Below are 17,205 nucleotides of genomic sequence, written 5' to 3' on the forward strand. Positions count from 1 at the left end.
AGGCTAGGTTGTAGCAACCTCATGATGGCTAAAGGAAAAATGTGAGTATCATGTAGCAGCCTAAACTGTTTCATAGAACTAGGTGAATGGAATATGAATAAGAGTCCTCCAAAATGCTGTAATAAACAGCAAAAAATAAATGTCCTCTTACATGTGTAAATATTTGTATGAACATAACAAGATTCAACAACAGACATAAACTGAACAGGTTCCACAGACATGTGACTAACAGCCACCAGCTGCATTAAGTACTACAGTGCATCTCCTCCTCATGGACTGCACAAGATTTGCCAGTTCTTGCAGTGAGATGTTACCCCACTCTTCAACCAAGGCACCTGTAAGTTCCCGGACATTTCTGGGGGGAATGGCCCTAGCCCTCACCCTCCGATCCAACAAGTCCCAGATGTGTTCAATGGGATTGAGATCCGGGCTCTTCGCTGGCCATGGCAGAACACTGACATTCCTGTCTTGCAAGAATTCAAGCACAGAACGAGCAGTATGGCTGGTGGCCTTGTCATGTTGGAGGGTCACGTCAGGATGACCCTAGCAGGAAGGGTACCAGATGAGGGAGGAGGATGTCTTCCCTGTAACACACAGCATTGAGATTGCCTGCAAATGACAACAAGCTCAGTCCGATGATGCTGTGACACACCTCCCCAGACCATGACGGACCCCCCACCTCCGAATCAATCCCGCTCCAGAGTACAGGCCTCAATTTAATGCTCATTCCTTCGACGATTGACCTAAATCCGACCATCACCCCTGGTGAGACAAACTGCGACTCATCAGTGACTCGTTTTTGCCAGTCCTGTCTGGTCCAGCGACGGCGGGTTTGTGCCCATAGGCGATGTTGTTGCCGGTGATGTCTGGTGAGGACCTGCCTTACAACAGGCCTACAAGCCCTCAGTCCATTCTCTCTCAGCTGATTGCGGACAGTCTTAGCACTAATGGAGGGATTCTGCTTTCCTGGTGTAACTCAGGCAGTTGTTGCCATCCTGTACCTGTCCCGCAGGTGTGATGTTCGGATGTACCGATCCCGTGCAGGTGTTGTTACACGTGCTCTGCCACTGCGAGGACGATTTATTGCCCTGGCCACATCTGCAGTCCTCATGCCTCCTTGCAGCATGCCTAAGGCATGTTCACGCAGATGAGCAAGGACCCTTGGCATCTTTCTTTTGGTGTTTTTCAGAGTCAGTAGAAAGGCCTCTTTAGTGTCCTAAGTTTTTATAACTGTGACCTTAATTGCCTACCGTCTGTAAGCTCTTAGTGTCTTAACGACCGTTCCACAGGTGCATCTTCATTAATTGTTTAATGGTTCATTGAACAAGCATGGTAACAGTGTTTAAACCCTTTACAATGAAGATCTGTGAAGTTATTTGAATTTTTACAATTTATCTTTGAAAGACCGGGTCCCGAAAAAATTACGTTTCTTTTTTTGAAATATTCCTTGCTCATCTTCAACGGCACAGACCACCACTGACTCATACACACGCACGCACACAAATGACATTTAACACCTGCTAAAGTTTAGGCGGCATTTTTCCAAGTTTGACCACTAGAGCACCTGGGGTCTGAACCTGCATTGGTTATGTTATAATCAATATGAACGAGGGCCTCTGGTGGCCATAATGTAGAGGTGACTAGAAGGACATGTCCCTGTGGACCAGCCCACCCCAGACTGACTGAGACAGGAAAATACCCACAAAAGTTTTACACACACAGAAAAAACTGAAAATCAACAAAGCGAGGCAGCAGGCGAGCGCCAGGCAGGGAAGCGAGGAGGCTGGCTGGTTGTGTCCAGTGGTTTGATCTCAGCACACAGCCGGGATCAGAGATCACTTCCTGAAAACTAATAAAGATGATCTGCAGCCCTTTTTCCTGCTTCACGATAGAAATGCCATGACATCCAGAGGAACGTTATTGCAAGGTCAGGTACTACACACAAGACACACAGAGCTCTGTGAAAAGGGTAAGCCGCTCTCTTTTTATTTACCAACTCTCAGAACTCCACCGTTCTGTAAGCGTTCTGTTCACTCCTGCCGAAATGGACTGAGACTATGGGGAGTTCTTCAAGCCCCTTTAAACTCAGCAGGTATACTCATGAAAGACCAGCTCCATCTGACCCACCCTCACCCCATATCATTACGTAATAAACATACGGAGGAAATTACATTCAACACCTGAACCTGTTTGTTTGTGTTTGTCATCCTAACTGAGACCACACAGACACGCTCTAGTCACAACAGCCGTCTCCCTGTGATGTCTCCCCGCTGGGATCTGACATCACCGCAGAATAAACAAACAATGTTACACAATCAGTTACAGCACTCTGATTAGCTTTGATGTATAATTACTGTGCTTCAGATGCTATACCACGCCACAGCATTCAGGAGAGGAGTTCACACTAAATTTCCCCCCAACAGCCAGTCATTTTGTAATGAGACTCGCCAGGTGCAGTTTATTTCAATACACCTGCATTCCTCCATACCGTGTATGCTGTTCAACTTTACATTGTGTGGCGCAGCAAAGACCTATTGTACCTTAGGCAATCATAATGAACACCTTGTCAATGAACACAGTGTAAGTAAGAGCATAGTACTGCACCTTGTGCTTTGTATATGTGTTGAGCTAGAACATGTACTGTTTGACATTCCAATACCAACCAAGGATCTCACTACATCCCACATGTGCACACACAGTCAAAAAGTAAGTATTATGTGCCATTCAAAGTCCCACTAAACACACTGATATGATTGCCCTATTGTGCTCTGCTGTCAGCACTGATCGTCTGTGCTTACAGAGGTGCATTCAGCTGATCAAACTAGATGGGGCTTTCTTTAGAGATCACATGTTAGATAACAAACAAAAACAAACTGTGTACATAATGCAGAGCTCTCTCTGAGAGCTACAAACATAGAAAACACTTTCATCAGCTACACCCTCTAGCCGGTTTCACAAACAAAGAACTCCAAAGAAACAAAAACTTCTCTGCCTTCTGTTTTCCAAAGTGATTTGGACTGACAACGGCACCATCAAAGGCAGAAGCCAGCTGCATAATTCATGTAAGGACAAAAGGCTGGGAGGAAGTGACAACTTGTCAAAGGGATATAAAGCTCTGTAATGAACGAGAGAGAAGAGAAAGGAAAATGACAGACAGTATGCAAACAAAGGTTGGTAAACATTGCTCCCTCCGCACTGCAGGAGGTGCTGTTTTATCTCTTTACCTTCTGAGTTTTATCTCTATTTCACTGAGGCATTTGATTCAAATGTTACCTCAAAACTTAATGTGAATGGCCCTTGTAGGCCTTGTAGGTCAAAGTCCTTAGATGGCGATATCTACTAAGTTAATACCTAGAATTGTTTTAAGATGGCCATTAAACAGACCATTTAGGACACCTGTAGGTATAAAAAAAATATATTCGTTTTCTTTTTCTTTGATGAAACATTGAATTTGGCCTTACTGCTATTAGCCCATAGAAATGCATTGAATAACACATTCCTACATGGCAACCCAGATTTTTTTTTAAATTGCAACAGGAAGTATGTTTTATAAAGTACACTATGTTTCCTATATCTGAGAGCTATAAGAAAGCTCAGGGGGAATAAAATCACTGGGTGACCTTCTAACGAGTCCTGCGAAGCTTTAAAGCAGATGACACATCTGAGTTTGTGAGAGTCTGCTTTTTATAGGGTTATAATAGTTTCTAACTCAAACCGGTCGGAATTAACAGACGTTTTCGTGAAAAGACCTGTGACAAGTTGGCACGACGACGGGTTGACTTCAAAACGAGTCCTGTGAAGCTTCTGGGCATCAGAGCAAAACGGACGACAAGTTCGTGACTGGGAGAGTCTGAGCTTTTCATAGTGGGGTCATAGTAGCTTATAGCCTCAAACCAGATGGACTTTACAAATGTTAACGTGAGAAGACCTGTTTCCGGGATGTCTCCTGGACTCACAAATACCATTGTAACTCTGCCGCCTTCCACTGTAGAGCCAAATGGCCGACACCAGCGGATGCAGTGGATTGAGATGGAGCCTATGGAAAAGAACGGAAGTCTCTAGCTTTTGAATTTAGATTTAGACTCCAGGGCCTTGTCCATTGGAGGAGATAGCACTTTGAATGGCAGGGTTGACAGCTCAAGGTGAGGCAGTGATTTGAAAGTTCAAGAGGAGTCATTTGTAAGGGCTCTGAAAAGATGCTATTTCAGAATTAGTAATATTCCTGTTAAACCTAAAGCCCAGTGCCACGGTGACTCAGTTTAGCCTCCATCACTATAGACTCTGTCCAAGTGTGACCAAACACCTCAACCACAGTCAGTGGAGGAGGAGGGGTGATGAAGGGGCAACAGGACAGGAGTGAGGGGATTTGGAGCATGACCAAGGGAGAGACCAGGGGGGCAAGGTCTGCTATGCACAAATATTTTTTTATGGCATTTTGGCTTATCGCAGATGTCATGTTACATTAGAATCGGGTTACATTACCCGGCTTCACAGTCTACGGCTATGGCTGACGTTGCCGGTGGGAGGAAAAGGGTGAGACATACGAGGGCGCTGCACTTCTCAGAGGTCTAAGAAGACTTCCTCTCCTCATTTCATTACAGACTTAAATTAAATGTAAGAATCCTTTTACATGGTTTTGCCCTGAGAATTGAGATTGAGTACTTTCTCCTAATTTTCTCCCAATAAAGAGGAACCCAATCAACACAACATACACAAAGAGGAAACATCTAAATCAGCTCACCTGTGTAGTTGCATCATTCAGTGGTAAATGGAGGGAGACGAACAGCAGCAGCATATGAAAGTGTCACGTTCCTGACCTGTTTTCCTTTTTTCTTGTATTTATTTAGTTGGTCAGGGCGTGAGTTGGGTGGGTTGGTCTATGTGTGTTTTTCTATGTTGGGGTTTTTGTGTTCGGCCTGGTATGATTCTCAGTCAGAGGCAGCTGTAGCTCGTTTGTCTCTGATTGAGAATCATACTAAGGCAGCCGGGGTTTCACGTGTGTTTTGTTTCATGGTGTTCTTTTGTTTCGTGTTCAGTTTCGTTAAAATAAATAATCATGGACACTAATCACTCTGCTTATTGGTCCGACCCGTCTCGCCTCTCCTCGTCCGAGGAGGAGGAGGAATATTACGACAATCGTTACAGAAAGAGAGAAAGAGAGAGGGAGTGGGGAGATATTTCTCATTAAAACATTTTCCCATCTCAGATATATATTACAAATTAGACTGCATACATATCTACTGTAGATGAAATTGCACTTCTTTATTCATCAGTAAATGCCATTTGCAGGTGTAAAATGTCCATACACAGTGTCTTTGGCAAGTATGCAGACCCCTTGACTTTTTTCACATTTTGTTAGGTTACAGCCTTATTCTAAAATTGATTCAATTGTTTTTCCCCATCATCAATCTTCAGACAATGCCCCATAATGACAAAGCAAAAACAGGTTTCAGAGATGTTTGCTAATTTATTTCAAAAAATTTATACAACGGAAATATAACATTTAGATAAGTATTCAGACGCTTTACTCAGAACTTTGTTGTAGCACATTTGGCAGCAAATGCAGCCTTGAGACTTCTTGGGTATGACACGACAAGCTTAGTACACCTGCATTTGGGGAGTTTATCCCATTTTTCTCTGCAAATTCTCTCAAGCTCTGTCAGGTTGGATGGGGAAAGTTGCTGCACAGCTATTTTCAGGACTCTCCAAAGATATTCGATCGGGTTCAAGTCTGGGCTCTGGCTGGATCACTCAAGGACATTCAGAGACTTGTCTCGAAGCCACCCCTGCGTTGTCTTGGCTGTGTGATTAGGGTCGTTGTTCTGTTGGAAGGTGAACCTTCGCCCCAATCTAAGGTCCTGAGCGCTCTTAAGCAGGTTTTCATCAAGGATCTCTCTGTACTTTGCTCTTTTCATCTTTGCCTTGATCCTGACGAGTCTCCCAGTCCCTTCCACTGAAAAACACTCTGACAGCATGATGATGCCACCATCATGCTTCACCAAAGGGATGGTGCTAGGATTCCTCCAGATATGGCACTTGGCATTCAGGCCAAAGAGTTCATTCCTTTTCTCATCAGACCAGAGAATCTTGTTTCTCATGGTCTGAGAGTCTTTAGGTGCATTCTGTCATACTCCAAGCGGGCTGTCATGTGCCTTTTACTGAGGAGTGGCTTTCTTTTGGCCACTCTACCATAAAGGCCTTATTGGTGAGGTGCTGCAGAGATGGTTGTCTTTCTGGAAGATTCCATCGGGTTCTTGGTCACCTCCCTGACCAAGGCCCTTCTTCTCCAATTGCTCAGTTTGGCCGGGCGGCCAGCTCAGGGAAGAGTCTTGGTGGTTCCAAACTTCTTCCATTTAAGAGTGATGGAGGCCACTGTGTTCTTGGGGACCTTCAATACTGCAGATGTTTTTTGGTACCCTTCCACAGATGTGTGGCTCGACATAATCCTGTCTCAGAGTTCTACAGACAATTCCTTCGACCTCATGGCTTGGTGTTTGCTCTGGCATGCACTGTCAACTGTGAGACCTTATATAGACAGGCGTGTGCCATTAAAAATCATGTCCAATCAATTGAATATACCACAGGTAGACTCCAATCACGTTGTAGAAACATCTCAAGGATGATCAATGGAAACACCATCCACCTGAGCTCAATTTCAAGTCTCATAGCAAGGGGTCTAAATACTTATGTAAATATGTTAAAAAATATATATATACATTTGCTTTGTCATAATTGGGCGTGGTGTGTGCAGATTGCTGAGGATTTTTTAAATTTAATACATTTTAGAATAAGGCTGTATTAGTAAAATGCAGAAAAAGTAAAGGGACGGGAATACTGTACACTGCTATCTCTCATGTGTGTACAGTTGAAGTCAGGAGTTTACATATACTTAGGTTGGAGTCATTAGAAATCGTTTTTCAACCACCCCACAAATTTCTTGATAACAAACTATAGTTTTGGAAAGTCGGTTAGGACATCTACTTTGTGGATGACACAAGTAATTCCTCCAACAATTGTTTACAGACAGATTATTTCACTTATAATTCACTGTATCACAATTCCAGTGGGTCAGAAGTCAACATACACCAAGTTGACTGTGCCTTTTAACAGCTTGGAAAATTCTTGAAAATGATGTCATGGCTTTAGAAGCTTCTGATAGGCTAAGTGACATCATTTGAGTCAATTGGAGGTGTACCTGTGGATGTATTTCAAGGCCTACCTTCAAACTCAGTGGCTATTTGCTTGACATCATGGGAAAATCAAAAGAAATCAGCCAAGACCCCAGAAAAAAAATTGTAGACCTCCACAAGTCTGGTTCATCCTTGGGAGCAATTTCCAAATGCCTGAAGGTACCACGTTCATCTGTACAAACAATGTCATGCAAGTATAAACACCATGGGACCACGCAACCGTCATAACCTGAAAAGCCGCTCAGCAAGGAAACTGACATAAAAAAGCCAGACTACGGATTGCAACTGCACTTGGGGACAAAGATCGTACTTTTTGAAGAAATGTCCTCTGGTCTGATGAAACAAAAATAGAACTGTTTGGCCATAATGACCATCCTTATGTTTGGAGGAAAAAGGAGGACGCTTGCAAGCCGAAGAACACCATCCCAAACGTGGTACAAAAGTACAGGCGAGGCAGCATCATGTTGTAGGGGTATTTTGCTGCAGGAGGGACTGGTGCACTTCACAAAATAGATGGCATCATGAGGAAGAAAAATTATGTGGATTTATTGAAGCAACATCTCAAGACATCAGTCAGGTACAAAAAAGTATGAATGTATGTACTTGTAAGTCGCTCTGGATAAGAGCGTCTGCTAAATAACTTAAATGTAAATGTAAATGTAAGTTAAAGCTTGGTCGCAAATGGGTCTTCCAAATGGACAATGAGCCCAAGCATACTGCCAAAGTTGTGGCAAAATGGCTTAAGGACAACAAAGTCAAGGTATTGGAGTGGCCGTCACAATGCCCTGACCTCAACCCAATGGAAAATTAGTGGGCAGAACTGAAAAAGTGTGTGCGAGCAAGGAGGCCTACAAACCTGACTCAGTTACACCAGCTTTGTCAGGAGGAATGGGCCAAAATGCATCCAATTCATTGTGGGAAGGCTACCCGAAGCGTTTGACCCAAGTTAAACAATTTAAAGGCAATACTACCAAATACTAATAGAGTGTATGTAAACTTCTGGCCCACTGGGAATATGATGAAAGAAATAAAAGCTGAAATAAATCATTCTCTCTATTATTCTGATATTTAACATTCTTAAAATAAAGTGGTGATACTAACTGACCTAAGACAAGGAATTTTTACTATGATTAAATGTCAGGAATTGGGAAAAACTGAGTTTAAATGTGCTTGGCTAAGGTGTATGTAAATTTCCGACTTCAAGTGTATTAGCTGATAGCCTCAGTAGGTTACACCATTGGGAAAATATGATAGAGGGAGGAGAAAAACTGTGTGAAATAGAGTGGGGCAGCGGTCTAAGGCACTGCATCTCAGTGCAAGAGGTGTCACTACAGTCCCTGGTTCGAATCTAGGCTGTATTACTGAGTGGGAGTCCCATAGGGTGGCGCCCAAAGTCATCCAGGTTTGGCTGGGGTAGGCTGTCATTGTAAATAAGAATTTGTTCTTAACTGACTTGCCTAGTTAAATAAAGGTAAGAAATAAAATACTAAAATAATAATTAAACACAAAGAGCACAAAATGGCGAGCAACAGATTGACAGGCGACAGAGGTGAGATCCAGGAGGAAAATGCAGAGGCATGTGTTCACAATCCCCTGGATACTATGATTTGTTTTATATGTAAATCTAGAGGCCCCCAGAGTGGTGCTGTGGTCTAAGGCACTGCATCACAGTGCTCGCTGTGCCACTAGAGATTCTAGGTTTGAATCCAGGCTCTGGCGCAGCTGGCTGAGACTGGGAGACTCATGGGGCAGTGCACAATTGGCCCAGCGGCAGGGATGTCCTTGTCCCATCGCGCACTAGTGACTCCTGTGGCGGGCTGGGTGCAGTGCATGCTGACACGGTCGCCAGGTGTACGGTGTTTCTTCCGACACATTGGTGCGGTTGGCTTCCGGGTTAAGTGGGCATTGTGTCAAGAAGGCTTGGTTGTGTTTCGGATGACGCACGGCTCTCGACCTTTGCCTCTCCCGAGTCTGTACGGGATTTGCAGTAATGAGAAGACTGTAACTACCAATTTGATAACATAAAATTGGGGAGAAAAATGGGTAAAAAAATAAACAATAATAATATGTAAATATATTTTAACTCAATATCATGTGTGTGTATAGCATTGAGATATATACACAGGTGTATAGTCTTTCTCTAACCTTATGACAGGTGTTATGATGTTAGCCTGAGTGAGGGTTAAAGGTCCAAACTGGCCTGTTTTATCTGTTTAAAAGGAAGCCGATGAGGAGTCACTACCCCGGGGCGGTCACTGCATCTCCCAGACAGACAGACAGACAGACAGAGCCAGAGAGCACCAGCCTACATCCTCTGTTCTGTTAGATCCTGTTACCTGTCTGCCTCCCACTATAGGGAAGTAAGTATGCACAACATGTCCTCTGTGTGTGAGTTCTGCCTGGGAGCAGAGCCTGCTGCAAGGTCACTCATCCGCTGGAGGGGGGACGGTCACATAACCCCTCTCTCTGCAGTCTGCTAGTGAGGTTATGTTTATTCTGATCTTAACCACACCTGAGAGATCTGTTGTTTTTCATCAGGCCTGTCAGACCAATCGTCTCATATCTACCTCCAGCAGAACAATTACACCCAAATGGGAGCAGAGATTTAGAGGGGACTTGGATAGGCGCGGAAAGCATCACAATCTGCCACACACAATCTAGTGCTCTGTATCTTAGAAATGGAACACATTCTCAGTCACCCCAAATATATTATATCAAACAAACAACATAATCAATTGTGAAGAAATCAAAACTTTGGCAATTGCATTGTATATTTTCCAGACTGAATAACCTTTTGTCAATTGCTAAGGCAAAGAGGGAATCTTATGGAATGTGACCATAATCGTGATCATGAACCGGATATCAACGTCCATGAGGAGGATAGGATGCTTGCTGTCCTCCCATATCCAAAACATTTGTCTGTGGATAAGGGAGGTGTTGCACAAGGCTGTGTGTGAAGATAATCAGCTAGTTCTGGGAGTTCCTCATTCATCTCCTGAACAGAAACTTAGTGGGAGACCCAATGCAGTGAAACACTAGCTTTTTATAGGAATCACTGCTGAGGATTCTCTACTCAACATACTGTATTACGATCCAGTACTCAAATGTAATTGGCAGCAGGGTGTGGGTTTTTGTTTTCCCCCATAGAAAAATAATTAGCATAGAGTATTAACTGTATAATCATAATTGGATATGTGGACTTATATGAGACGTAGCTAATGCTGACAAAAAAATGTATTGTCTCAGCTTTGATAAGCCTGGTGTGTTTTTAATGGTTATTTCTGATGCTGCAGAGCACAGCGCTCTGATGTCCTGTTCTACATGCAGTGCCATGGGCCACAGAAACAGCCCTGACCTATCGATTGGTCTGTAAAAGTGTCTTCTTATCAGCGGAGAATTGATGTCTTGTTGTATACAGTACAGTGCATGAGCTACCTTTAAAGGTAAAACAATCGATCTGGTTGGAGAGAGAGAGTTTAGGGAGTGCTCATGTTTTTAGTTGGGAGATAAGAGATTAAGTGAGGACCCTGAGACATTAAGGAGATTGGCAGACACGTTTTATTGCTCAGAAAAGGTCAATGTGTTCATAAAACCAATTCTGATGTCCCTTGGCAAGGACTGTTGATTAGAACTCTGCGTTTGGATCATAACTTGTCCAACCACTCAGCAATAACACAGAACATCCTGTCCTATACCTTCACAGTACCTCTTCTCATCAGCTGATCTCCTGATATGGAAAAATCTAAGACATTTAAGGAATTACTGTAAATAAAAATTGTGGAGTTCAGTAAGACAAAATAACAATAAAGCAAGCTGGAAGGCTGCTGTGGACAAGCTGGACAAAGGTTTTCTCTAGAGCAGTGCTCCCCAACTGGTGGTCCATGGGCCTGATTTTATTTGGCCTCTCAAATCTTCTGAGCAAAAATAAATAACAAATGTTTTATTTGGACATAAGACCGTACAAAACACCAGAAAATCTGTTCCAAAGTATTCCCACACATAATAGAGAGATATACACCGTATATAGACTCGCTACTGTTATTTTATTGTTGCTCCTTAATTATTAGTTATTTTTCTATTTTTGTTATTTGTATATTTTATTTATTTTTATTTCAGTTTATTTAACAAAATACTTTAACACTTTTTTTCTTAACTGCATTGTTGGCTTGTAAGTAAGCATTTCGCTGTAAGGTCTCCACCTGTTGTATTTGGCGCATGTGACAAATACAATTTGATTTGATTTGTGTACAAAACATTAGGAACAGCTTCCTAATATTGCACCCCCTTTACCCTCAAAACAGCATCAATTTGTTGTGGCATGGACTCTACAAGGTGTTGGAAGCATTCCACAGGGATACTGGACCATGTTGAATCCAATGCTTCCCACAGTTGTGTCAAATTGGATTGATATCCTTTGGGTGATGGACCATTCATAATACACATGGAAAACTGTTGAGTATGAAAAAACCCAGCAGGGTTGCAGTATTTGACACACTCAAACCGGTGCGCCTGGCACCTACTACCATGCACCTGTTCAAAGGCACTTCAATCTTTTGTCTTGCTTATTCACCCTCTGACTCATCAGACCGAAGGACAGATTTCCACCGGTCTAATGTCCATTGCTTGTGTTTCTTGGCCCAAGCAAGTCTATTCGTATTATTGATGTCCTTTAGTAGTGGTTTCTTTACAGCAATTTGACCATGAAGGCCTGATTCACGTAGTCTCCTCAGAACAGTTGACGATGAGATGTGTCTGTTACTTCAACTCTGTGAAGCATTTATTTGAGCTGCAATCTGAGGTGCAGTTAACTCTAATGAACTCGTCCTCTGCAGCAGAGGTAACTCTGGGTCTTTCTTTTCTGTGGCGGTCCTCATGAGAGCCAGTTTCATCATAGCGCTTGATGGTTTTTGCGACTGCACTTGAAGAGACTTTCACAAGGTCTTGAAATGTTTTGGATTGACTGACCTTCATGTCTTAAAGTAATGATGGACTGTCGCTTCTCTTTGCTTATTTGAGCTGTTCTTGCCATAATATAGACTTAGTATTTTACCAAATAGAGCTATCTTCTGTATACCACCCCTACCTTGTCACAACACAACTCATTGGCTCAAACACAGTAAGAAGGAAAGAAATTCCACAAATTAACTTAAACACTTTTTTTGGTTACTACATGATTCCATATGTGTTATTTCATAGTTTTGATGTCTTCACTATTATTCTGCAATGTAGAAAATAGTAAAAATAAACAAAAACCCTTGAATGAGTAGGTGTCTCCAAACTTTTGACTGGTACTGTATATATACATCCCTTTGAGCATGGTGAAGTTATTAATTACACTTGGGTTGGTATATCAATACACCCAGTCACTACAAAGATTCAGTCGTCCTTCCTAACTCAGTTGCCGGAGACGAAGGAAACCGCTCAGGGATTTTCACCATAAGGCCAATGGTGACTTTTAAACAGTTACAGAGTTTAATGGCTGTGATAGGAGAAAACGGAGGATGGATCAACAACATTGTAGTACATCCACAATAATAACTTAAATGACAGAGTGAAAAGAATGAAGCACGTACAGAATAAAGTAAAGTTGCAAAAAATTGCAAAAGATGTGGCAAAGAAATTAACTGAATACAAAGCGTTATGTTTGGGGCAAATCCAACACAACACATCACTGAGTACCACTCAGTGAGTACCACTATGAGTACCACTATATTGGTGGTGGCTGCATCATGTTTTGGGTATACTTGTCATCCGCAAGGACTACAGAGTTTTTTATGATAAAAATAAACAGAAAAGAGTTGAGCACAGGCAAAATCCCAGAGGCTAGCCTGGCTCAGTCTGCTTTCCAACAGACACTGGGGGACAAATTCACCTTCAGCTGGACAATAATCCACACTACATTGCCAAATATACACTGGAGTTGCTTACCAAGACGACTTTGAATCTTCCTGAGTGGCCTTACAGTTACAGTTTTGACTTAAATTGGTTTTAAAATCTATTACAATACTTGAAAATGGCTGTCTAGCAATGATTAGCAAACAACTTGACACAGCTTGAAGAATTTTTAAAAGAATAATGTGCAAATATTGTACAATCCCAGAAAGACTCACAGTTATAGTCACTGCCAAACGTGATTTTAATGTGTTGGCTCGGGGAGTTGAATACTTGCATAATCAAGATATATTAGTGTTTTAATTTTCATAATTGTTTTACAAATGTTTCAGTTTTTCTTCCACTTTGACATTTTAGAGTATTTCATGTAGATCATTGACAATTTTATTTTATTAAATACATTTTAATCCCACAACACAATAAAATGTATAAAAAGTAAAGGGGTGTGAATACTTTCTGAAGGCACCATAGTTCGTTAACACCATCTTCTCTAATTTGCTCACAAAAAAAGTAACCCATCAAATGATTTGCATGCAGATGCAGTTTGGACGTTTCACCGGTAAAATGTGAAGAATGCTGCCAACATTTTTGTATTCGTGTAGGCTACACTGTTCTGCGAATGTCCCGCAAAATGATCCTGTTGTCCCGCATTTAGGTATTTTAAATGTAGTCACCCGAGCTCCAGTGTGGAGTATGTGTGATTCACAGGTAGGCTATGCTTGTTTCTCATAGAGGATCTGAACTTGATCTGTCATTGTTAAGTCTTCATAGGCAGCCAGCGATATGAAAGCGCTTGAGTCAGTGAAGAAAACAGAAGGTAAATATAATCACTCAAACCCACACAACAACTTTAACATCACTAATAACCTTTTGACGTACGAGCTACCAGGGATGGCTAACTCTGGAAATCCCCTGGGTCTCCACAGAGTTATGGTAAATCAGCTTTTAGTTTCTTTGCACCCCATGTATGGAACAATCTTCAGAGTTCCCTACAACTGGATGTACTGGTGGCTCTCGGGCAGTTCAACATGCTAATTGAGGACCTCTTTGCTGAGAAATGTGCTTGTTTTTCTTAAGTGTGTTGTAATTTTGTATATTTGTATTCCATTGTATTTTGCAAATTGTGTGTATGCAGAACTCCCTTGCAAAAGAGACAGTCTCAATGGGACTCCCTCTTAAAGTAAAGGTCAAATACAAATAAATAAACTACGCATACACACATACACTCAGCTAAAATCTATGGGTGAAATAGGAAGAGAAAGTACATCTGGGATGGAGAGGGTGATTTCACAACCGAAACTAAAAGATGAGTTCAAAGTGGTGAAGGTCAGGTGCGGTTTACAATATGATTCTGCAAAATATCAACTTCTTCAAATTAAGATGTTTGGTGGTGTCACTCTGAGCTGGCAGTAAATGTAACAGCAGAGATGATGTAATGGAAGGAGCTGTTCATGGAGCTGTTCATAGCTCACATGTATGCCTCCATTACTCCCGATTGTCACGTTCTGACCTTTATTTCCTTTGTTTTGTCTAAATTTAGTATGGTCAGGGCGTGAGTTGGGGTGGGCAGTCTATGTTTGTTTATCTATGTTTTTCTATGTCTGTGTTTGACCTGATATGGTTCTCAATCAGAGGCAGGTGTTAGTCATTGTCTCTGATTGGGAACCATATTTAGGTAGCCTGTTTTGTGTTGGGTTTTGTGGGTGGTTGTCTTCAGTCTTCGTGTGTCTGCACCAGATAGAACTGTTTCGGTTTCGTTTATGTTCACCTTTATTATTTTGTATTTCTTAGTGTTCAGTCTATGTTTGATAATAAACGTGATGGACACTTACCACACTGCGCATTGGTCCTCTGATCCTTCTAATTTCTCCTCCTCAGACGAGGAGGAAGACGAATGCCGTTACACTGATAGGTGAGGAGCAGGCCAGGTGCATGGGGTAACTTGGGGGTGGGCCCTTCCAGCAAGCAGATTTATGCTGTGATCTCTGGCATATATCTAATGACAGTCTCAGCCTTTCAAGGCACAAGAAAAGGGAAGCAGTGGCATCATAAACTGCAGTGGGACATTAGGAATCCAGTATTACAACTGGTACTAGTACAGGGCTATTTAAGTGATAATGCCCAAGAAGCCGGTGTTTGTTGGATATATTGGCACGGGTGTTGTTAAGCCTGAAACGAAGTCGAGGGCCGGCAAACCGTGCCAATATATGCAACAAACCCCGGCTTCTGGCAAACCGTGCCAATATATCCAACAAACACCGGCTTCGAGGGCATTATCACTTTTATTCAATGGGTTACCAACATATTCAAATAATGGTCGACATATTTTCATTAACTTTATTTTGATAAATTTATTGGTACTATTTCATCCTTTCACAATATATAGTCCGGACAAATCTAGGGTTGCTAGAGACGCAACCCAGTCGTTCGTTCTTTTTGTTCTGTATCTATGGATGCGACCCAGTCGTTCAGTCTTTTTGTTCTGTATCTATAGACGTGACCCAGTCGTTTGCTCTAAATGTTCCATTGCCATACTGACTGGCAACGTTCTTATCCCTTGCTTGCTAGCTACGTAGCCAACTACGGCTAATTTACAGTCATGTCAAAATGTGCAGCCTGAATAACAACAAAGTAGCTTCATTGGCCTTTGTATAAGCTGTTTTCTAGTTAAGATTTATTTGGATACATCCATAACAATGAGCTTATGATGCGCGACTTTGCCTTCTTAGCTGTTTGATGTTGCCCAGAAATACATGATTCGAGGTGGTAAATGTAGTGTCCTTCATAAGGCACCAGCTGCAACCCATGGGTGGGCCATTTAGAAACCGGTTGATCCCCCTTTTTTTATTTTTTATTTTATTTATTTTACCGTTATTTTACCAGGTAAGTTGACTGAGAACACGTTCTCATTTGCAGCAACGACCTGGGGAATAGTTACAGGGGAGAGGAGGGGGATGAATGAGCCAATTGTAAACTGGGGATTATTAGGTGACCATGATGGTTTGAGGGCCAGATTGGGAATTTAGCCAGGACACCGGGGTTAACACCCCTACTCTTACGATAAGTGCCATGGGATCTTTAATGACCTCAGAGAGTCAGGATACCCGTTTAACGTCCCATCCGAAAGACGGCACCCTACACAGGGCAGGGTCCCCAATCACTGCCCTGGGGCATTGGGATATTTTTTAGACCAGAGGAAAGAGTGCCTCCTACTGGCCCTCCAACACCACTTCCAGCAGCATCTGGTCTCCCATCCAGGGCCTGACCAGGACCAACCCGGCTTAGCTTCAGAAGCAAGCCAGTAGTGGTATGCAGGGTGGTATGCTGCTGGCACCCCTACGGAGTGCCAGATAGCTACTTATGCTGTACTGCTCCCCCTTCCCATTTCCTACATTTCCATAAAACTGTCGGAGAAGGATGTTAAACTCTTCCTTAGTGACAGTTTTGAAGTCAACAACTTTTTTCTTCTCTGCTAGCCAGCCAATATTGAAACAATATTGAACAGGTCGGTGAGATAAACAGCAAGGTTTATACAAATCTCTGCTGTTGAAGCCCAATTGCTAGTCTAAAAGAAATGGGAGATAATGTCTAGATGCTTTTTATAGTGGAGATCAAGTTTATACATTTCCTGACAGGGTTGATGAGACAGTGGATTGCGCAGTGAGATGGAACAGAGTAGATAGGCATTTCAACGTCAGATTTAGCCGGTGGTAACTTGTGAAATAGACACCGGCTGGAATGCGGTTTTAACCAATCAGCATTCAGGATTTGACCCACCCATTGTATAAATGAGTAGAATGTATTGTTCTAACTCTAACTTTGTTGTATTTGTTTGTATATCGTTGTATTTTAAATGTGTGTGACTGTTCTTGTCTATCAGTGTATCAGTGTTTTGTTACTTGTCGTGTGTTATGTTTTTGTGTGGACCCCAGGAAGAAAAGCTGCTGCTTCGGCAAAAGCTAATAGGGATCCGAATAAACCAATAAAGCATTAAACTCTAAGGTGCAGAATGTAGACAGACAGTTACATCAGTGTTCTATAAAGAATGAGAATGATTCAATACAAACAGAAAATAGACCTGGCTTTAGAGAAACATTCTCAGATTTCCCATTAGAAAGGCTGT

At 42.2% G+C, this 17,205-nt stretch overlaps 1 protein-coding gene across 1 annotated transcript in view; it reads right to left on the minus strand.

The window, feature by feature from the left end:
* The window catches only part of LOC129815392 (seizure protein 6 homolog), a gene marked incomplete in the record, with an annotated part of 245,557 nt that overhangs the window by 171,128 nt on the left and 57,224 nt on the right, over positions 1–17,205 (minus strand).

Source organism: Salvelinus fontinalis, chromosome 2, assembly GCF_029448725.1.
Source record: "Salvelinus fontinalis isolate EN_2023a chromosome 2, ASM2944872v1, whole genome shotgun sequence".
Lineage (NCBI taxonomy): Eukaryota > Metazoa > Chordata > Actinopteri > Salmoniformes > Salmonidae > Salvelinus > Salvelinus fontinalis.